The sequence below is a fragment of the Lepisosteus platostomus genome, chromosome 16, assembly GCF_059453375.1.
Source record: "Lepisosteus platostomus isolate fLepPlt1 chromosome 16, fLepPlt1.hap1, whole genome shotgun sequence".
NCBI classification, from domain to species: Eukaryota; Metazoa; Chordata; class Actinopteri; order Semionotiformes; family Lepisosteidae; genus Lepisosteus; species Lepisosteus platostomus.
This window is the reverse complement of record NC_142626.1, coordinates 4,998,566-5,021,805: the sequence shown is the minus strand read 5'-3', so window position 1 is coordinate 5,021,805 and position 23,240 is coordinate 4,998,566. Positions and strand designations below refer to the sequence as shown.

The 23,240-nt window shown below is 39.2% G+C and overlaps 1 protein-coding gene, 1 long non-coding RNA gene and 1 gene segment (V, D, J or C); 2 read left to right on the top strand and 1 right to left on the bottom strand.

The window, feature by feature from the left end:
- LOC148646757 (uncharacterized) overlaps nucleotides 1-11,572 on the bottom strand; it is a 62,192-nt gene extending 50,620 nt beyond the window's left edge. The window contains exon 1 of the long non-coding RNA XR_015927523.1: nucleotides 11,493-11,572. This is a non-coding gene — a long non-coding RNA (uncharacterized LOC148646757). The remainder of the gene's footprint in view (nucleotides 1-11,492) is intronic.
- LOC148646745 (NACHT, LRR and PYD domains-containing protein 3-like) overlaps nucleotides 1-23,240 on the top strand; it is a 2,700,574-nt gene that overhangs the window by 2,138,244 nt on the left and 539,090 nt on the right. The gene's annotated exons all lie outside the window — the stretch shown is intronic.
- LOC148646755 (Ig kappa chain V region Mem5-like) overlaps nucleotides 1-23,240 on the top strand; it is a 364,474-nt gene that overhangs the window by 327,417 nt on the left and 13,817 nt on the right.

The following is a 23,240-nucleotide window of genomic DNA, read 5'->3' as shown; positions in this document are numbered from 1 at the left end:
TGCAAGAAAGCACTAATAGGTTAAATTACTGTCTGAGACCCTTTTAGCCAATGTCTGCCTGGAATTTCCTCCCCTTATACATTTTGTTATATCTCTGCAGCAGAACATACTAATTTTTTATTTCTTTTTTAAGCCATTTTCTTGACCGCGCTCAAACATTCTTTTGTTCATATCTTCGGAAGGGAAACACAGAAAAACTTCAAACCAAATGCATTTTAAAGACCATGACTTGTGAAAATGTTCACAGCTTGCACATAAAACTATCAGTGAGCGAATTCTCTTTTTTTAAACCTCCGTTTTTTCATTGATGTGAAATTACGCACTAGCTGGAATCCGAGGGGATTGCTGTGTACACATGTTCACAACACGAGAAATACTGCTCAATACGGCTTTGTGTGAAAAACCTGTATATCACCATAGGAAGCATAACAGTGTAGCCTCCAATTACCCAGACTGTAAGCAAAGAAATAAGCTTTGTTTGATTTCTGAAATCCTTTCTTTATGTCCTGTTTTAATTCAGGTAAGGGTCAACTATATACACGATTCTGCTGACAGCAGGAAAATTCCTATTCTTTACTCAGCAGCGTCTTAAAAACAGCACCCATGGTGTTCAACCCGATTTTTTTTACACAGAAGACTGAAACAGCTTTGCGTTGTGAATCTGTTTTTCTAAGAAAACATGCGGGAAGGTGGAGTGTGTGTCTTTCATTGGAAGACTTACCCTATTCTAGTTTGAAAATACCTGTGAAACTGGTTTGTTTACAATGGGGGGTGGGGAGAGAGAGAGAGAGAGAGAGAGAGAGAGAGAGAGAGAGAGAGAGAGAGAGAGAGAGAAATGCGAAAACTGATCAGCACCAGGCGAATACACAATATTAATGGAGGGCTTTCGGGCACATGTGGATTTGTGCCCTACACCCTGTGGTACTGCTGTGTACATACAGTACAAACATGTTGGGATATTTAGAAATATAAAAAATGTCAATATAATGCCAATAATATTTGCTATTTTTGTTTTTCAAACAAATGTTTATTTGTTAAAAGAAAACTCATGGCAACAGCTGGGTTTGAACACCTGTACCGCACGTTGTAGGGTGTAAATCCACGAAAGCCCTACATGTTGTGCATTTGCCTGGCATTGCGCAGTTTTCATCTCTCTCTCTGCTGGAGTGCTGGCTGTGCCGAATTAAACTGGTTTCACAGGTATTTTCAAAGTAGAATAGGACGAGTCTTCCAGCGAAAGACACTCCACCTTCCCCCATGGACACATATTTTCTCAGAAAAACAGATTCACAGCGCGAAGCTGTGTCAGTCTTCTGTGTAAAAAAAAACCGGTTTGAACACCATGGGGGCTGTTTTTAATAAGCTTTGTAATAATAGTTTTATGTACAGGCTGTGAAAAGTTTCACAAGTAAAGGTCTTTAAAATTAGGGTGTTTTCTGGCAACAGCTCAAATGCTGTACATGAGAGGTTAAGTTTTATTAGCTCCACCAAGCGGTGAATCCGGATACTATTATCTTACTGCGGTTTTATACGGTATGATGCGTTATGACGCGTTGTGATGCGACACGCCCACCGCTTTTTACTGCGGCGTACCCCGCTTGTTTTGAATGGCTGCATCTGTAGCAGGAGCCTGGTTCAGGTCTTAATTAAAGCTTACCCCCTTGGCTTTGAGTGTGAACAGAATTTCTTTTATTTCTTAATGTGTTCACTCAGCAGACAAACATGAAAAAACAACAACAGCAGGCGGAAATTTTGCTTTGGTCTTCAGAGGTCAGAACTTTCAATTTTAGGCATGTCAGGTAGCTGAAAATGCTTGTAGGCCTTGTCGTAGGTGTCTACTAGCTTGGATAAAAATGTGGGACAAATTGATCAATTTGAAAAAATTCTACATAATATTTTGTGAAGACTGGACCTGGAATAAAATTTCTCGCATCGCAAAATAAATTATAAAAAATATTGAAAGCGATAACAATAAAAACCATTACAATTGCTATAAAAACCTTTAGACACTGCTAGAGAGCCTTTTTCTGCTGTTAGGCATTGAAAAAAAAACTCAGAGTTGCCTTCTGGTGTGAAAAAAAGGACCACTGATAAGAAACTGATTGATTACCCATTCTGAGTCAATGATTGACAGCTAAAAGGCAGGTGGAATGAAGCCTGAGGCTTCTAGAGGAAGTCTCACCCCCTTAAGGCTCTGAATGGCTTAAACTACAATGAATGACAGCCTTTTTTTCCAATCAGATCACCTTATTTCTGGTGGTCCAGTTTCAAATGTCTATTCCAAAGACAATAATGTTCAGTTTCATCCAGGTCTGGAGGTGGGTTAGTCTAGCCTTTTGTGGATATATATCGTGTTTCAGAATAAGGTAAGAAACATGGGATATATTCTTTTTTTTGCTGGTTTTTGCTTTTGCGGTCATGTTTTGATGGCTTGTTGATTACCTGATTACCTGATTACCTTATTGATGCACTTTGGAAGTTTGGAAGTGCATCATCAGATAAAAAGTGTGATAAAAATAATTTGTGATTGATTTTTGAAAAAGCCCCAGTTGTCCTTTTTTGATTTATAACAGGTTTTGTAAAGGTTTTGTGGTTTTGTTGGTAAAAATTAAATATGACTCAGGACTCAAAAGTAAATATTGACTTACACCGTGGTCGCTTGCAACTACACGGAGCACAAGCATAGTTTGATTAAATTACCTTTTTTCGGTTCTGAAAACGTTTTTGTGAAGCTCTGAACCTTTTTCAATTGATAAAAGATTTTCTGTAAAGGTTTTGTGGTTTTGGTGATGTAAAACGATGAAGTGAGCCGCTCGTTTTAAGTCAATTTTTTCTTAGATCGTGCTAAATGTTAAGAAAACATAATAGATAAGTTGCACACAACAGCACAAATTTCATTAACATTAAAGTAATAAATGGTATGTAAGTAATTAATAATGATAAATAATGATAAGCAGGAGCTCTATTACTTCAAAATTGTAGCAAATCAGAACTTACAAATTACTGCTGTGAAACCTTTGTAGAAAGGAATTGTAGAAATAAATACTGTACTGTATGTAATTAAGTAAGAAACAAGGGCACTCAATAACAAGAGAGTGAGACAGGAAGGCTGAGCAGATGGGAAGGTTTTATAAAAAAACATTCGATAAATATATTTGCCTTAATTTTCTGGAGGCAAAATCATCAATTACATTTTGTAATTATAGTAGTTGACCCCTAGCATGATTGATACTCATGTTGGCCACCACTGAAAAGGTTTTGTGCCACGGCTGACCTCAGGTGTGTTATAATCAACTTGAGCTCTGAACAGCTCCTCTCTGCTCCTGCCACTGTTACTGGGAGAGTAACTGCAAGCTGAAAGGCTACAGGCTGAATTTACAATACCCCCATTTAATGAAGTTCTGGAGAAACCACTAGGAAAACAACGTGTTTTATTGTTGATTATGTCTTTTGCACTGTACTGTACATTCACTTTCACACTTTTGTTTGGCCAGGCACAGCCAATTGTTAGCCAGGCGACCCATTAGGTATGTGTACAATTACATGAAATGTGAATCTGTTAACTTCTAGTAAAACACCTCAAGTAGTCTATGTATTTAGCTTGAAAATGTGGCTTATCTAGCGTTCGCTAGTTACATGGATCCGACAGACTCAAAACCAAATAAAATACAAATTATGTCATGTATAATATACATTATTACAATGACTTCAACATACTTCAGCTTTCAGATCTCATGGTCTTCTTTTCTACTCTTCGGAAATATGCTCAATTATGAATGGTAATTTTTTGATCAGGCATCCATTAGGATGATCCACAGTAGCTACAGAAAGAGCCACTATAAGGAATTTTGTGCTCACATTTGAATGTGCCTATTAATAATATGTTGTGTTACAAATTGAGGGGGCCCCCTTGCAGCTTTGTAGCTTTAGGCAGTCACTTAGTTCACTTGTGCCTGGGTCCAGCCCTACTGGTAAGAAACAGGCATAGGGCAGAATACACCCTGGACGGGACGCCAGTCCATCCCTGGACACACACAGACACTCATGAACACTCACACCTGGGCCAGTTTTCCCAGAAGCCAATTATCCTACCAGTATGTCTTTGGAGCTCTGGGAACTGACATGACCTGTTGACCTCTTTCCCCTGACCAGTCCACTGATCACTGCAGGTATTAGTGAGATGAGGGTATGAAACCAGGAGCTGGTTATCAGCAGACTAGGAGAAGGGATAAGGTCCTTTTTAAATGCCTTGAACAGCAAGTAACACTCAGGAGAGGCAGTATATTGTGTGTGATTTAATAAAGGTTTTGAACTGCGTCAAGGGGTTTGTTTTGAAGCTATTGACTATTCCTTCATTGGCGAATCTCGATACAGCTCACTGCAGGAGCAAGGCTCATGCTATCATCAGAGACCCACTCCACCTTAGCCATAGTCTGTTTACCTGGCGAGACACTAAATATAACCTTCAGTGTCATAGGCCAGAGAGCATTAAGACCCGAAGGAACAGGTTTATGAACAATTTTTTCCTGAGTACAGTATGCCTGATTTCCAAATACATGTAGACCAGCATGTCATATAGGAGGTCCATATCTACCCCAGCTCCGTAGGCACAATGTCTTTTATCATGTGTAACTTAGGAGCCATTATTTTTATGTGAATCTTTTTGTGTCACAGTGTGTACAGATTGTGTATATTGTGTGCTGCACAAAGTCTGTGTGTTTACCCTTTTGTTTTTATGTTTTCTGACTGAGAGAAGCCATGTAAGATTTCCAATGCACTGTTCGTGCAAATGGCAATAAAGGTACTTGAACTAAGCTTCAAAGTAGGGATATTGAGGGAACTGAAACAGCTCAGAGTGAACTTGGCTTCTGTTTTGTATTTTGTTCTGTTCCTCTAAACTTGTTCTTCAAGCTTCTGAAGCCCCATCACCTTCAGTGGGATCCTCAACAGGCTTTGTAGTGACTGACCCTCCTTTATTAGCAGTTTGTATTTCAGTTTCAGAACTTGACAGCTCACAGTGTCCATGAGTGCTAATGATAGAGGTCCCAATATCTTTTAACAATATTGTTACAAACTAGGGGGTGTTAGAAAAATGGAGATTGGGAAGTAATTCAATAAACAACCCAGAGCAGTAGATCCCATTTTATTCTCTGACACAGCTCTGGGGAAAAATAATAAATCAAAGGCAAACTAGGATAAACAAATATTCATTAATAATCACACACCTAAACAACACAGAATGTTTCTGTTTGAGGTTTTTTTTTTCCAGGCTGTGCTCAGGGGGTCTGTCCTCTCTAGACAGCCAGATCTCTCTGTTTTTAGTGTCTAAGCTGTGATTACTGAGCCTGTCCTCTAAAATATATTATTCATATCAGCATGAATAGTATCCTTTTATCTTTGCTAATGTAGTGTGAGGGAATTAACTAAAAGTTTTTACTAAAAGGTTGTATTATATCTTGTTGACTATGTATCTTTTTACTTATATTTTACTAAATCCTTCTCAGGATGTCTGGTCTCAAAAAATAACATAGCCACATAGTGTCTTTACGCATAGCTGGCATAGTTCTTAGGTAAATGACCGAGTGACCTCTCCTGGAACAAATGGTCTATTCAGCAGAAAAGGCTGCTTGTCAGGCAAGCCAGCAGTAAAGAAAATATACTGTATGTACTTGTCAGCTTTTTAGAATGACCATATATAGCCGCAATGCAAGCAGAGAGTCATGTGGGAGTGTATCTTGTATTGTTTGTTTCACTATATAAAAAAGCACTGTAACTGTTGTCTTTTGAGTCTTGTGTCCAAAAGCAAGACTCCCATATGCATATAAAAGAAAGACGACTTTCAACACACAAATTCCGGCTGATGCCCTTTATTTGGCACAACAAGTGGAAGTCATGGAGATTTTAATTATATGATATTCAATTTTATAATCTTCTTATGGAAGACCTTAGTGTTTTGAATGACCTCGTTGCTTTGTCTTTGTCTTTGTGAGCAGTTGAGCTCCTTCACAGGCTGTGTCCTGTGTCTCTGCCTTCCCCCTTAGCACCTACAGTAGATCCCAGCTGCAGCAGTGCAGTCGCTGTGCAGTCCTGCTGAGGGAGGTTTTTGTATGGGTGTGTAGCCCTGTGTGAACAGCCAATTACTGTTGAGGTAGTGTTGACTCTGACAGTAATAATCTGCTGCATCTTCAGCCTGGACTCCTGTGATGGTCAGAGTGAAGTCAGTCCCAGATCCACTACCACTGAAATGCTCTGTGATCCCAGGCTGATGGGTAATTGCTCCATCAGGAGTTTAGCAGATTCTCCAGCTTTCTGTTGGTACCAGGCTAGTCTGTGCTTAGATTCATGAACATACACTGTAGGACTGTTCTTACAGCTCATGGTGACTGTCCTGGGAGAACAGATTTCACTGCTGGAGTCTGAGTTTCAGTAACTTGTCCACTGAATTCTGAAAATTAAAGATCAAATAAAGTATTAGGTGGGAAAATATTAATCACCTCCTAAAGTATTATTTCTGCTTCTAATGTTTCCTTCTTTTACAAAAAATAAATTATTTTCATTTTAAATATAAAGCTTATATACTGTTTCAAACCCATTCCTACCCTCAGCAGAGATGAAGTGTTCGACTGTTTCTGGATTACTTGGTGCTGAAATTTGCATTAAGACACATCGAATTTACAACAAGCTATAATAATCAACTTTTTCAGAACACTGTTCTGAATTTGAAATGTGTAGCAAGCACTTATCTAAACCATCATGCTAAACTGCAGCTTAGGTGCAGTTTGCTACATTACTATTTATTGACCTTTTCACTGTCCATTAACACTATAAGGACAAAAGTTTTTTTTTTAAATCAACGTCAAAATGTTTCCACAATATCCACTAGTCTTTTTCTCTTTTTATCTGCCAAAATGTCTTTAGTTACATGATCAAATATTAATATTTTCTATCAAGTGGTATTAAACAATTACAAGTACAGTCTTTTTATTCCGTATTTTGGAAAAGGATAAAACATTATAGCTTTTTCTGAAGTACAGAAAATATATGTACATTAATGCCCCTCAAAGCTTATAGAATTAGAGACTTGTATGTGTAAAATAAGTTGGAATACTTTTTTATATCTACTGTACTATTTTTTTTTTTATTTTGAAACTTTTACCTGCCATTACAATCATTTTCCTGGAGAAGTTCCACGTGATTATTTCCAATTGTAGGTACTATGAGAATCTGGGAAAGGAAGTGGTCATTAGTCATGTCTACATTTCAGTTTCTGCTGCAGATAATTCTATCAGTCTTTCCCAGTCTATATTAGGAAAGTTGGAGTCTTCCATAAAAACGACTTCTTTTTTGATCATCTTAATTTCTCTCCTTCCCATTCTTGTTTCTAGATTTCAGAGCCACACCACTGTGCCTGAATTTTAAGCCAGCGTGGTAGTCTTCTCACAAAGTGATCGCTCACTGCATCACTGCATCTTATTTAGTTGGATCAGAAAAGCAGTGGCTTCATCTGCACACCACATCCTCATCCATGTGCTCAGCTGATTGATTATCATTCTGAATTGTTTGTTTTACCATTTTGCTCATTTGTGTGAAATTATCTATCTTGGATCAAAGTCACTTCATTCAGAAACTGCTCAGTACGAGAGTAAATGTGTAAGTACCTGCATTGATCTCTGTTGTAAAGGCACAACTTGGTTAACAAAACAATAAACATGTTTATGCAGTGCATCTTGAGTTACACCTTAGTTTTTCATTTTTATTCATCAGGAAACTGTAAGATTTGAATTTGTGTATTGCCCTGTTAAATAAAGGAAATGATTGTAGCGGCAATGCTTATTAATAATACAGGAATTAAGTTTGCTGTCCCCCTGCCAGTCTCTCTCCTTTATCTCTGTGGTGCTGCACACAGAGAGGCCATTCCATGTGGTTCAGATTTAAGGTGTTTTTCTGATAGAGTTTTCTGATAAGGAACAACTCACAGGGCTGAGATTCTCCAGCCACCCTAATGAATGGTTATCTCTGGCACCTTTCTGTCTGGGAGATTCCAAGGGAGAGTCTCATTCCAAAGTGTTTACAACCCTAAGGTCAGAGAGTATTGTTACTCATCTTCCACTTTGATTAGCCAATCAGGTACTGGTAGAGAGGCATAACCCCACGTGGGTCTCGAATGCCCGTGAAACTTTCAAACAGTCAACGACCATAGTTCCTCCAGATAAAAGAGGCAGCACAGGGCATAGTGTGTCCGAGTGCCAGGACTTTACCTTGTTCTAAGAGTCAAGACTGGAGGTTGCTTGCACATAACCAAAGGATACCCAAAGGTTAGCCCAGCAGCACGCCTCATGAATCGCTGGTACCCCACCATGAACGCTTGCCTGATCAACGAGTGAAGCAAGCTCAGAATCGTCGACAGCTGAATCTCAGTATTCAGGACTAGCAGTACATCAGGAACGAACCGGTCTTCTTCACGTTTAAAGAGTGGGACTTGCTTGGACCCGCAGTCACTTTTCATGTGCTCAAACTCTGCTAGTTCAGCCAGGACTAACTAGCCGGTCTTCAGAGAGCCCACTGCCAGCAAACCAGAGCAGGAATCTCTCCCTCCTTCTCCCACACCTCCAGCCACACCAGGACTGTCTGGCACCGGGCCAGAGGATGCCGATTGGAAGCAGCAACAGCCTGTTTCTGTTCTTTTGTTTCCACAGGATATCTGAATCCACATTAATTGGATGAGTATTCAACATTCTGCATTACAGCTCGAGAACTCAATTGTTACCTCAACCCCAGTTGATATCAATTTAATTCCTATGAGTGACGTACTTATTTTTGAGTATCTAGTGTAGACATTGTCATCAGAGCTCCTTAACGAAACGGTATAAATGAATGGTATACTGAATGTATGTCTCTCTTGGTATTGTAACTCTTTGTGATTGAATATATACCTTTTGTATTCTGCTAACCATCACTATAAGATCTGTTATGGTTATATGAACATTTTATGTATTAATAAATGTATTCTCGTGTATTAGTACCCATGTGTGTGCGTTGCTGAGTTATTCCACAAGGTCGGTTTTCTAATAGCCATCAAAGACTCATTTTGTAACTTACTGCTAAAATTAATAATTGTGCCAGTAAATGAACAAAACCCCTACAATGGCAAACATACAATTTTGAAACAATATAGTAATTATATATCTATAATGATTGTTATATATGACAAAGCTATTTTCCAATAATTTTGCTAGATTTTTTTATGCTCTGTTTTGTCAGTGTTGTAAATGCTGATAAACGTTAAGGAGGGACCCCCCAGTACACACATCAATCTATTGTTTTAGCCCTAAGGTGACCCAAGTGTTATATTTTGCTAAATGTTCTCCAAACTGAGACCAGCACACAGAGGGGAAGTCTGCTGCCTACACTGTAACAGGTTGTAGAGATCTGACTCTGGCCTGGGGTCAAGTACTCCTGACCTGGCTGGAGTGCATTTAAACACATACCTTCTATACAAGACCTGTCAGAAATTAATGTTGTACATGATTCCCTTAGGAGTAACGGAAAAGCAGGGATAATGTTATCAAGAATTGCTACTGGGCAATTAGTGGAAATGTTTTCTATGTTCCCAATTTGATTAGTAATAGTCATACACGCCCATTCATGGTAATAACAAAGGGTGACAATGACTGCACAAAGACTATAAAATCCTCTATAACACTGCTGTAGTTCAGGACACTGTGGGGGAAATGTCTGTTTTCCTCACCAGTTAAATTCATTTCAAACCTTCACTGAACTGTGCTGTGACTCTTTGAATCCCAAAACAGTCATCCTCATCACCAAATGTTCTGCAGACTAAGATACAACACATAGTTGTAACGGGAGCCGGTCCTGACTCCCATGTAGTGCGTAGTTTAGGGCCCTATGCAGACGGTATAATCCAGAAGAGACTTGAGAAGGGCTACAGGGAAAACACAGTGAGGAATGGAAGGGGATGACGAAGAGGGGGCGGTGCCGACCGTAATCCGGGTTCAAGGTCAGCTCTACTGACAGCAGAAACCTTGTTTTCCTTTGAGGTCTCCCTCTATGGTTGCAATCTGACACAACTGTGCTTAGCGTCTGAGATCTGATGAGACCAGGCTACAAGTACATATGTAGTATACCACATGTATACATTTTTTACTTATTAAATGTGGACTGATGTTCAAAACTGTCAACCAGCTCTTGATTTTTCATTCAGTCAGAGAGATTGTTTTCAGATATATGGCACTGTCTTGCATACACACTTCTGAAACTTTACAGGAATTAAAAAGATAAAAATTGGTTTGAACAGCTGTCATTTCTCCCAACTGTCATGCCCACTGTGGTCATGACCTTTGGGAGCAATGAAGGTTGATCCACTGACATTCATGTGCTGTTACAGTGGAGAGAGCACTGACAGGTTCTGTCTCCCACTCCTGGTTAGCATTGATAACTGAAGTAAAAACAGTTTCAAAGTCTCCAAGCTGCTACTGTACTTCATCGATTTGTTGTCAGTCTAGTAGATCCAGTCCAGTCTCACATGTCAAGTAGAAACTAATCCTTCAGTTTGAACAGTAGCTTTTCAGTTCTCCCTTTATAAATTGAGTTAATTAGATTGCAACTTGCCAAAAAATATCACAGGATGAAAAATAGAACATAATGGAAATACTAAGTATTGAATGCATTAAAATATTTCCTCTGGTGGCATTTATTAGCTAAAATGTTAATAAGCGTTATTTCTTTTTGTGATTATCAATTTCATTACCTTTTAAATTTAACAACTTAAATTTATCTGCAAATTATTTTTGTAAGCTTAGTAGACAATATTTACAAAAGATGTACAAACCCAGCTCTGTTCAGTGTTGTTGCAGCTCTGCAGCTGTTCTCAGTCTCAGTCCTCTGTGGTTCCCGTTGATGAGCCAGAGCAGCTCCTGTAGAGCTGAGGGAGGTTTTTGTACGTACCTGTATTACTGTGTGAAAGGAGTGCTGCCATACTGCTGACAGTAATAATCTCCTTCATCTTCAGCCTGGACTCCTGTGATGGTCATTGTGAAGTCAGTCCCAGATGTCCCAGATTCACTGCCACTAAAATGCTCTGGAATCCCAGACTCATGGATTGTTGCTGCATAGATCAGGAGTTTGGGAGCTTCTCCAGCTTTCTGTTGGTACCAAGCAAGACAGATGCCACTTTGAAAACTACTATAAAAACAGGTACCAACAAAACTGCTGGTCTTACAGCTCACAGTGACTGTCTGTGCTGGGAGAACAGATGTCACTGATGGAGTCTGAGTCACAGTAACCTGTCCACTTGAACCTGAAATAAAATAATGTAATATTAGGAATATAAATTTTTAAAGTTAAAATGCCTAAAATAGATTTGTTTAATCTCTTTGCAAACAGTTTCAGAACGGAAAACCTAATATAAAGTATCTTTACATTGCAAATCTCCCTGTGTTATGATATATTGCAATAATTAAATTTCTACTCACCATGAAAGTAGACAAGTGTCCAGATGAAGATGGTGATGAAAGTCATTGTTGTTGTGGGTTCTGTTGCCATGAAGGGCAGCTCTCAGTCATGAGGTGTTAAACTCACAGGGCTATAAACACTCCCAGAGCACTGAAGCATGTGCTGCCAATGCAAAGTGTCTCTTCAATGCAAATTTTCTTTCTTGATTGAGCAGGACTTTTAGCCAAGAAGAGCTGTTTGTTTTCTGAGATCTGTGAAGACATGTCTACTGGAATCTTGTCCTGCATCATTCTGAATGATAAATACAACATCTTTATCACAGGAATATTCCAGTAGTCCCTATCAGTAACAAACCTTGTGCCCAGTTTTACATTATGTTTTCTTCAGACACACAGTGTGGATCAGCCACTGTTCAGCCCTTTCAGAGTTACAGACACACACAGGACAATGATGGCATTGATTCTACTGCTGGGGACACTGGGGTTCTTCGCTCAAGGTGAGGATTAAAGAAATTATTTCTCAAATGGACTTTGACAAGGTTAACATTAGTTTTACTGTATTCATGCAATATTAGACTAATTAATTACAAATGGTAAATTTAAGGAAAGCCAATGGAAATGTAGGCCCATAAATACAAAAACAAATGTTTATCTCAAGTACCTGTAATTATTCATAATTTGTTATTTGTCATCCTTTCACCTCCAGGGTCCAGTGGACAGATTGTTCTGACTCAGACTCCAGCTCAGTCAGCTCTTCCAGTCTTGTTCAGCTGTACAGCCAGTCAGTCTGTTAGCAATGGGCTCCACTGGTCCCTTCTGGTTGCCAATCAGATTTCCAAAGAAGGAACACAAACACAAGTAATAATGCAATAGGATTAATATCTAAATGACATGTGGGACTAGAGACTGGGTCTGGAGACACTGACACTGGGTGCTTTTCCTGTAGATGTTTTAAAAATAAATAGAACCACAACAACCTTGCAGTTATTTAAACAGACCAGAAGTAGACCAAACAGGTCGTAGCTATTTCCACTGTAGCAGTACTTTGATTAAGCCAGTGATACAACCATAATTTCTCACTAAAACATAGCTTACTAAAACTCAGCTGTGTTCTTCTATTGTTGGCATTTGTCTTCAGTTAAAAACTGCACATTTCTTAGTTTTCTTTCTAAATACCTGAAGGATTTTATAAACATACCTGAAACATCATGATATTTTAAGCATTTAAACGCTGTGTACAAAACAAAAGCCATCTCCTTTGTCAGTATAAAGTGTGCCTTATGATGAACTGGTGTCCCACCCAGGATGTACCCTGCCTTGTGCCCATTGGTTGCTGAGAGTTCTGGCTCCCCTGCAACCTTGAATTGGAAGAAACAGATAAGAAATGGATGGATAGATGATACATATTTCAGACCTATCTATACTCTGTGACAGAACGAAGAAATCTTGGTTCATTTCACATGTCCTAAACAACTGTCCACACTAAATGAATAAGAACATTATGAATATGGTGCTTGGTCTGTTGTTTTATTATCTGCAATAATCTAAATTCCTTCATATTGTAGTTTTAGGCTCCTTATAGATCCCAACACACAGTTGTGCAGAGAACAGAACTTCAATGCCTACAATTTACAGGAAGGCTTAGTATCATATCTGAGCTATTCCATATCCTTAACGGTTGCTCATGATAACTCTAATCTTCTCATTAATCCCAAAGAGGCATTCAATTCCTCCTCTGGTTCTACTCATCTCTCTGGAAAGAACAGCAATATCCAGGCCTAGTGTCAGTAACTCTGCCCCAGCGTGACTCTCTGACAAATTCTTCCTGGTAAACAGTGAACACTACTACTACAGTGCATTAGTCTTACTACATAAACCCAGATACTTACACCAGGTCAGTCGTTCAAACCCTGGAGTATCTCACTGAGAAATATCCAGTGGTCTGCTGTAGTATTTCAATTTAATGCAAAGGCCTACATACAGTACTGTACTGTATCTACGCCAGGTCCCTCATCTCAGCTTTCACTACAGTAACCAGGCAAAAGCTAACAGATCCTTTAGGGCATCTACAGCAGGTGCTGTACTTTAACAAGTTGACCTGGTTTGGATAAGGTGTTTTCATCATCTTCCTAAAATTGCTTTATTCAACTGTTTCACTTTAAAAGTTTCAATTTAATACTCATACTGTAATCAATGAGAAATTGATTTTGAAAGAATAATTTCCTGTGAAAGGTATGAACGTTTGAAGTGACACTGATAAATGAAGTCATCAAAATGACACCTTCTTGCAAAACCAGGCTCCTCTCCATTTCTCTCTTTGTTTAGATTAACCCTGTGCGTCAGGTAGAGGCAATGGGCTGGTGCAGTAGTCAGACACTGGGCTGCTCAGGTACAAGGCTGCGGACTTTTAATTTGGGTTCAAATCAAAGGACAGTAATTATGGTCAAAGATTAACATGGGGCAACCTTACCATTTTTTGAACTAGAAACAGAAAACACTAAAAGCCCTTTTCTCCACAGTGTCCTCATTGAGTGACAGACAGCAGTCTGTGAGGCCTTGTTATCAAAATCCACTGGTCATTCAGACACCCAAGCACTGCAGGCACGGGTGAACTGGGAAGGACACCAGCTCCTAGACATTGATCCTGTGGACACATGGGAAAATGTGCAAAGAGTAGTTATGGGAACAAGCTGGGTTCGAACCATGAAGACATTGAGAAAAACCATAGACATGGGAAACCTGGGAGCAGGTCAAGACAGGTCAGATAGTTAATCCAAACAAGACATAGCTCAGGAAACACAGGAACAGAAGACAGCAACACAGGGACACATGAACAAGAGCAATAAGCTGAGGAACACAGGAACTTGGAGAACAAAGCTCAGAAACAGACTCTTGAAATGACTTTTTGCCAGAGTGCTGAGTGCAGTATGAAGAAAGATATAAGATGTGAAAAAAGGGTTAACTGATTTCTTTCTGCACAAAGACTTCTTGTAACACAAGACATTCCATGCTTAGGCACCTTTGAATTATGGCAGGGAAGGGAGTTAATTGATATGAAATTCCAAGTGCAAGATAAAGACCCCCTAACTAAGGAAAGATAAAACCAACCATTAAAAGTTTTCAAGGTCTTGGGAATGTCCAAACACAGGTGCCCCCCCCATTACCATGGTAACAATTTGCATCAGAAGCGGCTGAAGTGTTCTATATAAACTGGAAGTTTTGTACCTATATTTCGAACAATACTTTGGTCTTATTGTTCCCTGCATGCAATAAACTCAGTTACTTAAATGTCATCTTGGGTTCCAGAACTTATTTGTCTTTTACTACAATTATAACCTGATCTTAAGTAGCCTGCACCACCTAAGACTAAAGTGCTGAAAATAGACCACGGGTGATCAGGCTTCTTGTCTAGTCATTTGTCCATGGTAACTGGTGTAGACAGGATAGTGGATAGTGGCCAGTTACCAAGGTAATGTCAGCTGGCCCCACAGCACTGGAGCTGGGACAGACATGACAGTAAACACTTAAAATTAACTTAAACCTTTTCTCATTCAACACAACATGGTGGCCAGGCCATTCAGTGGGGAGTCTAAATAGTCCTCCAGAGAGTGAGCTGTCACAGCCTTGTGTAGTCTTCTTCCACTGGCATGATTGTAAAGCTGTACTTTTGGCTTCAATAAAAAAAATGAGCAAAGGATTCCAGTCATCATGTTTTGGGGTACTTTCTACCATTTTCTGCACATGGTCTGACCCGGGTTCAGACTGTAAGTAAGTCAAAAGGGGAAGACATTTTTGGTGTAACTGCTGATGAATTTACATTGATAGTTAGGGTTTTCAACAAAATACTGCACAAAACTATTTATTTTATTGATCAGGTGATGTTGCAGGTGACAAGCTAGTTACAAGATTTCTCTTGTGTTGAGAAAGTCTTGTTCAGAATTCCATTTCATATGGACTATGCTATAAGTTCAATTTGCTGAAACTGGGACAACAATGGTTGCTGTCAGGTGGGAAAATATAATGTCAGGTTGCCAAGTTTTGAATGAAAAAGCACAGTGAATTTAGAAAGTGAGAAAAGATGACACCTGCATGACACCTTTTACAGCCAGCAATCATGGTTGTGATTGGTTATGATGTCATAAGGTATTGTGGTCTTCCTCACCCCACAAGTTCCTCATTTACTGGTCATCTTTGGGTGATTGACAGGTGACATTGTGGTTCTCTTAATAATAAAGAGATTCAAACAAACCCAACCTTTTGAGAAACACAGAACCTACAGTGTTGCTGCTTAGTTCCAAGACACAACAGAAGTGCTCATCTCAACATTGCACTCCATAACTGCTATAATTCCATCCATTTTCTAACTATTTCATCCAATTCAGTGTCTCAGGGAGCCAGAGCCTATCTCAGCAAGCAACAGGTGCATGGCAGGATACAGATTGGACAGGACGGCAGCTCATTGTGGAGCACAAATAGACACAAATCACATACTGTAGACAGTAAATGAAGGAGATTACTACTGTCAGCAGAGCTTTAGCTTCCATCTCATACAGTGATACAGTACACACCTGTGTTAAAATCTCTTTCTACTGTACAAGAGGTGGTATAGTTAATTAAAAGAAACCACAGATGACTGAGGCTGAGAGCAGCTACAGAGCTGCTATAATTGCTTTTAACTTAACATTGATATAAAACTATGTATTGTTAAATTTTTGGACCTCTATTTTCACTGTAATGTGAATGTCGCATTGTATTGTATGTTGTATTTGATACATGAATGTTATTTCTTCTTTGTATCTCTGTCTTTTGTATCACAAATAATTCTTAATAAGCCTAATCAACAAAGAGTTGGTTTGGCTAGAGTATAAAGCTGATTTTAGACTTTCACTCTGTGTCCTTTGCTCTCGTTTAATTATCTTAAAATCACCAGTGTCTTAACTTGGCAGTTGAATTTTGAGATCAGTGTCAAAGGGCTGGAATTTATTTTCCTGGAAATCAATGTGTCCACAAAGGACTTTGGCGAAAACCACTAAATTTGTCTTTTGCTTCTCCTGCAGCTTCTGTTTTTCTGATGCCTATATTTGCTAACAGTGTGGTTCACCGCCTGTGAAGATTTAAGAACAAAAGCAATGTCCTGTATTGAATCCTGTGCCGTGTGTGGGTCCACTGGTGGATCAGGGAGATATGACAGCCTGTGCAGAGTTTAGGATGAGGCACCTCTGAATTGCTAGGGGGTCGTCAGTAGTGTAGAGGAGGAGGCCATTGGGCACGGTGAGCTTGTTTGGTTTCTATTATCTAGTGATCTCAGAAGGTCTCATGGCTGTTTCTTTAAAGAAACCAGAGTATTGGCTTCACCAACACAGCCGGGAAGATTACTTCCTCTTTGGATAAATAACTGTCTCCTGTTCTCAGTTTTAAATGCAGATCTCTGATGTCATAGCAACTATTTGAAAGACCACAGGTTGAAATAAAAAAAAAAGTAAAATATCTTATCTATGATAGAAACATTCTCCATCTTGATTCTCTTAGGTACAGATTTATCAATGACCAAATGAAAAAGCTATGTGTCTGTGTCTAACGTATCAACATCCTACCATTTTGTTGTACCAAACAAAGGGCATCAGCTGAGAGTTTGTGTGTTGAAAGTCGTCTTTATTTCATATGCATATGGGAGTCATGCTGTTGTACGCAAGATTTAAAAGCGAATGCTTACAGTGTTCTTTTATACAGTGAAATAAATGATACAAGATACACTCCCACATGACTCTCTGCTTGCATTGTGGCTATATACAGTATGGTCATTCTAAAAAGCTGACCAGTAGATATATTTTCTTTACTTCTGGCTTGCGTGGCAAGCAGCCCCTTCTGCAGAATAGATCATTTGTTCCAGGAGAGGTCACTTCCCTGAGAACTATGCCAGCTATGCGTAAAAACACCACGTGGCAACACTACAGTATGTTATCTTATGAGATCAGACATCCTGAAATGGAGTTAGTAAAATATAAGTAAAGAGATACATAGTCAACAAGATAAAATACAAATTTTTTGTTACTTTTTTAGTTAATTCCCTCAGTATTCTGCTCAGACTCAAGGTCTTGGCATTATTAAGAATGGTCACTCCAGTTCACCCAAGTCATCCTGAACAGTGAAAGTCACCTTCATCCTCACAATATGATGATGCTTCAGCTTCTGTTCCTGAAAGCTCATTTACTCCACCAGAATCTTTTTGCCTTTATTCAGAGCCTTTACAACTCATGATCACACACAGAGAACTTTCAATTGATGTGTCACTAGAAACATTCACCTATAAGAACCTCTTCAGATGTTTTGCTCTCAAGCATCAAGTAAGAATCCCCTCCATAAAATCACCAAATCAGATCTAATTTTCATTCTAATAAGACTTCAGATATTACAGCTAAGGAAACCATTCCTTCCCTTTCAGCTGCTTCTGAAAGCTACAATGGTTTATTAATTTGTTTCAAGTAAAATAAAACTGAAGCAACTTTTTACAATTAACAACAAACAAAACATATTTTTTTATGTTATCCTCACACAAAATAGATCAAACTGATGCCAGGAGGAAGTTATATTTTTCACAACTTTTACACAAAAATTAAAGTAAACAGTATTTCTTAATTGTGAAGGTCATTAGACATTAAAGTTGTTACCAAAAGATACATTTTCTTCTCAATGCTAAACAAGGTGATTGTTTTTTGTGGTGTGGAGAAGGTTGGCCAGTTTTCAACATTTGTGTAGTTGCTGTTGGGACTATATACTGTACATCTAAATAGTGAATTATTTTGTGAGTTAGGCATTGTCAAAGTGCATATTTTAATATATTTAATATTGGTATGCACATACAGTATGCAATGTTTCCTTTTTCCTTGTTTACACAGCAAGCTTATAAAGAATATATGCAGCAGGTTTTACTGTCTGAATCAGACACAACTGCTTCTAAATGTTAAATTCTGCTTCTGATCGATCAGATGCAATATTTTCTGAGTTTTCCCCTATTTCATCAGTGGTGCATGATTTGAGCTCAACTCAAACATAATTCAAAGAGAACCTACACAGAAGAAAACACAATTTTCAACATTTGTGTAGTTGCTGTTGGGACTATATACATCTAAATAGTGAATTATTTTGTGAGTTAGTCATTGTCAAAGTGCATATTTTATTAAATATTGGTATGCACATATAGTATGCGATGTTTCCTTTCTTGAGAAACTGTTTACACAGCACGTTTATAAAGAATATATGCAGCAGCTTTTACTGTCTGAATCGGACACAACTGCTTTAGTGTTCCTCTCGCTGTAAATTCTGCTTCTGATCGATCAGATGCAATATTTTCTGAGTTTGCCTCTACTTTTCCTCTAGTTCATCAGTGGTTCATGATTTTAGCTTGACTCTGAATTTGAGCATTTTCTCCTGGTTTAATACATAATTCAAAGAGAACCCAAACAGAAGAAAACACAATTATTTCTGTGATTCATTTTTATTATGCAATTTTATGTCTGCATAAAAAGAGCCCAAAAAAGCTTTTCAATGACCAGTTTTAACTCAGATTAGAGACAGCATTTTTCCAGCTCTGACTTTTCAGACACTGAGAGAGCTTTAAGCCCAGGCAGAATGTACTATAAAAAAATAATTTTCACCGCCTTGTAAAGACCAGGAGTGTGGAGTAAGAACTACTTCACTACACTACTTAAGTACATTTTTCTGAGATCTGTCCTTATTTTATTTTCTGGGATGCTTTAACTTTGACTAAAGAATGTTGCTTTAGAAAAGACAGTACTTTTACTCCACTACATTTCCCAGAAGAATCTTTATTTTTTGTTCTTTTTGGGATATTGATGTTTACATGGGCGGAGATTCTGATTGGGCAAAGCAGAGGCACATGCACAATGCTAATGTTCTGAAACCGAATTTTTCTTATAAATAACCACCCAATAAATGCTACAACGGACTAGAGGGCATATACTGTAGATGTTAAGCAGGAAATTATTTTCCCGGAAGAAATAATGGAAATAGGGTTAATCGAATATAAATGGTACAGAGGCGACAGCACTGACATGATCTGTCTCTCTCTACTGGTTAAATATAATAACTGCAGTCTGTGCTGTTTTGTTTAATGATAAACACGTCTGAAATAAAAAAAAAAACATCCATAGTTTCAGTTTCTCCTTGCTGCTACTTCATTTGATCAATTAGAAACTAACCCTTCTGTTTCAACAATAGCTTTTGAGCTCTGCCTTTATAAATGGAGTTGATTGGATTGCAACTTGACAATAAGTATTACAGTATAAAAAATACACGTTTAGCAATGCTAAATATGTATTGAAATATTTTCTCTGATGGCATTTATTAGGGAAATGTTAATTAGCAGATATTTTTGTAATTTTCAATGTCATAACATTTTCAGTTTCATAACTTAAATATATCTACTTACAGTAAATATTTATTTAATAATCTTAATATATCTAGATGCAGGAGATTGTTACTGTCAGAAGTATGGCAGTTACCCTATTAAACAGAGATACATGTCTGTACAAATACCTCTCTCAGCTCTACAGGAGCTGTTTGATACTAATTTTAACTTAGAATTATCACATGTCATTCCATGTCATTCATATCACATGAATATTCCAGGAATCACTACAGCTAAAAGAACTTATCAGTTGTACCTAATGTTTTTTTGAAAATATAGTCCATTTTTTCTGATGAAATTCAGCATATGCCAATTACTTTTGTGTTAAGTTAAGACTCACAGTGTGGATAAGTCACTGTTCAGCCCTTTCAGAGTCACTGACACACAGGACAATGATGCCTCTGATTCTACTGCTGGGCACACTGAGGCTTTTCACTCATAGTGAGAACTGAAACAAACATCAGTCTAGTATTTCAGTTAACTAATTAGTAAAGTTCATTTTAGTCCTACTATCTTAATACTAACAGAAATCCTTATCATAATAGGAAAATGAAAAAAAAATAAATACATGGAAATTTTGCAAATATGTTTTATAAGGCAAATATGCAGTACGCACAGTAAGCAACGTACAATACAACATACAAGTTACAATATTTATAAACAAGGTGTGCATCTTGACTAAACAGAGAACCCCAGACCACCGCCAAGTATTCAAATCCTTATTTTTTCCAGTTGAGCTTCATTTTTATTAGAATTTACTTTCCCCAATATTAACAATTGGGAAAATCCTCAAGAGACTGTACGGCAAGGCTTATTAAAATACAGGAATTAAGTTTTCTGTTCCCTTGCCAGTCCCTCTCTCCTTCATCTCAGTGGTGTTGGGTACAGAGAGGCCAATCCATTTGGTTCACATTTAAACTGTTTTTCTAGCTGATAGAGTGTCCTGATAAGGAACAACTCCCCAAGCTGAGATGACAAATGTTCATCTCTGGTGCCTTAAAGTCTGGGAGATTCTGGGAGAGTCTTATTCAAAGTTGGTTTACAACTCTACGGTCAGAGTGCATGGTTACTCATCATCAGCCAATCAGGAACTGGTAGGGCAGGTTAACCCCACGTGGGTCTCTGATGCCCATGAAACTTTCAACCAATGAACGACCTGCAGTCCCTCCAGCTAATACAGACAACACAGTTCCCAAGTGCAGGACAGTTCCCAAGTGCAGGACATTCTCGCAGCACGCCTGCTGGACATTCTCCGCCTCGGGGCTCCTCCTGAACATCCTCAGACTCAGCCCGGACCACCACGTAACGGCCAGTGTGTCCGAGTGCCAGAACTTTCCTTTGTTCTAAGAGTCGAGAACGGAGGTTGCCAGTGCATAACCAAAGGATCCACCCGAGGTTAGCATCAGCAGCAAGCCTCGTGAACAGGTCAGAACTGTGGACAGCTGAATCACTATTCAGAACTAGCACTTCATCAGGAACGAACCGGTCTTCTTCCTGATCTGCTGGACCCACAGACTTTTCTCCTGTGCACAAACTCTGCTAGTTCTGCCAGCACTAACTAGCGAGTCTTCAGTGAGCGCATCGCAGGAACTTCTCTCAAGCCACACCGAGCACAGCCTGGCACCCGGCCAGAGGATGCTGATCAGACGCAACAGCCTGCCACTGTTCTTTGTGTCTGCAGGAGATCTGAATCCACAGATTGGATGAGTATTCAACATTCTGCATTACCGCTCAAGAATTCAATTGTTACCTCAACCTAAGTTGATATCAATTTAATTCCTATGAGTGATGTACTTGTTTTGAGTACCTAGTGTAGAAGTTGTAACCAAGTTCATTTACGAAACGGTCTAAATGAATGATATACTGAATGTATGTCCTCTTGGTATGTGTAACTCTTCGTGACTGAATGAATATACCTTTTATATTCTGCTAACCCTCACTCTTAAGATCTGTTATGTTTATATGCACATTTTATGTATTAATAAATGTATTCTTGCATATTAGTACCCGTGTGTGTGCGTTGTTTGAGTTATCCCGCAAGGTTGATTCTAATACCATCAAAAGACTCATTTTTTTATTCACTGCTACAATTAATAATTGTCCCAGTTAAGCACAAACCCCTACATTTACTGGTGCCTCGTGAGAGGATACTACAAGACACTGCTGGGTCCCGGCTTAACCTGTCCCTCAGTCTTTTGGGTCCACATCTCTTCCAGGACAGGGTGTTCCGACACAGCACTTGTCAACATCTGAGTTTTCCAGCACTGGGATTGTTCATCCATCAAAGCAGCCCTCAACACTCTACCGCTCAGATGGTAGGCACACTTCAGACACACAATGTCATGCCCTCTGTAGCCAGAGGGCGCTCCTTCTCTGTTGTGTCCCTAGTTTCCTGTGCTCTGCTCTCCTCCCGGTGTCTCTCTCTCTGGGGCTATATATTTCCAGGTCTCTTACTCTGCCTTGCTCGGCATTGACGTTCGGATGTCCTGAGACCCGCCTAGCACCAGGTCGCTGCTCCATCCGTGGCCTGAGGGCATAGGTTTCTATACGGCACTCCAGAACTCTTTGCACTGACGAGCCCGGGCTAACTCCCCGTTCCGCCGCTTCGCATAGGGTCTTTTTCGCTCTCCTGCCTCTCCACGGTTTGTCCCTTCCGACATCCGTGACACACAAGGACAAATTATCAGTTTGTGCTGGCTGGGCTTCTTCAACAGCCTGGCTGTTTAGTCTTTTAGCATGAAGCTCCAGAACAAGGCAGTGCCCATCAACATCTTTCTGCTCATTAGTACAACCTGTGCTCTTGGAGTTCAGCATCGTCCTCTTCATCCCTCCACCTTCTGTTGCTTGAGCTTCATCCCTGCCCTTGACACACAGCTCAACATCAGCTGTCAGGAGATAGAGAGAGCCATTAGCCTGGTCTTGGGTACCTTTGGTGTTTTATTCCTCCACTTCCTCCCCTACAATATCTCCACATACTGTGGGATCTAAGAGGATAGAGCCCATGCTGGAGCACAAATGCTCTCCTCCTGAGCACCTTCAATGCCTGCTCAGATCCCATCATCTCTGTCTTCTCTCCTGCTTTCCAGGAGACCTGCAGACGTTCAAAAAGGTTTTAAACATTATCTCAATAAAGAGGCAAACTGCCCAGTCTAACTCTCTGGGACCTCCACAAATTCCTCCATCCAATGACTCACTGGGCTGTGGGTGTGGCTCAATGGTTTAAAGTAAATTTTGATTAATGGTCTTTTTAAGTGCATGATTTAGACCAATATCCTTTTGCATTTTTATTTTCCGAGATGTTTTTAAGGGACAAGAAAAGAAGAGGAGTTAACAGAAAAGCA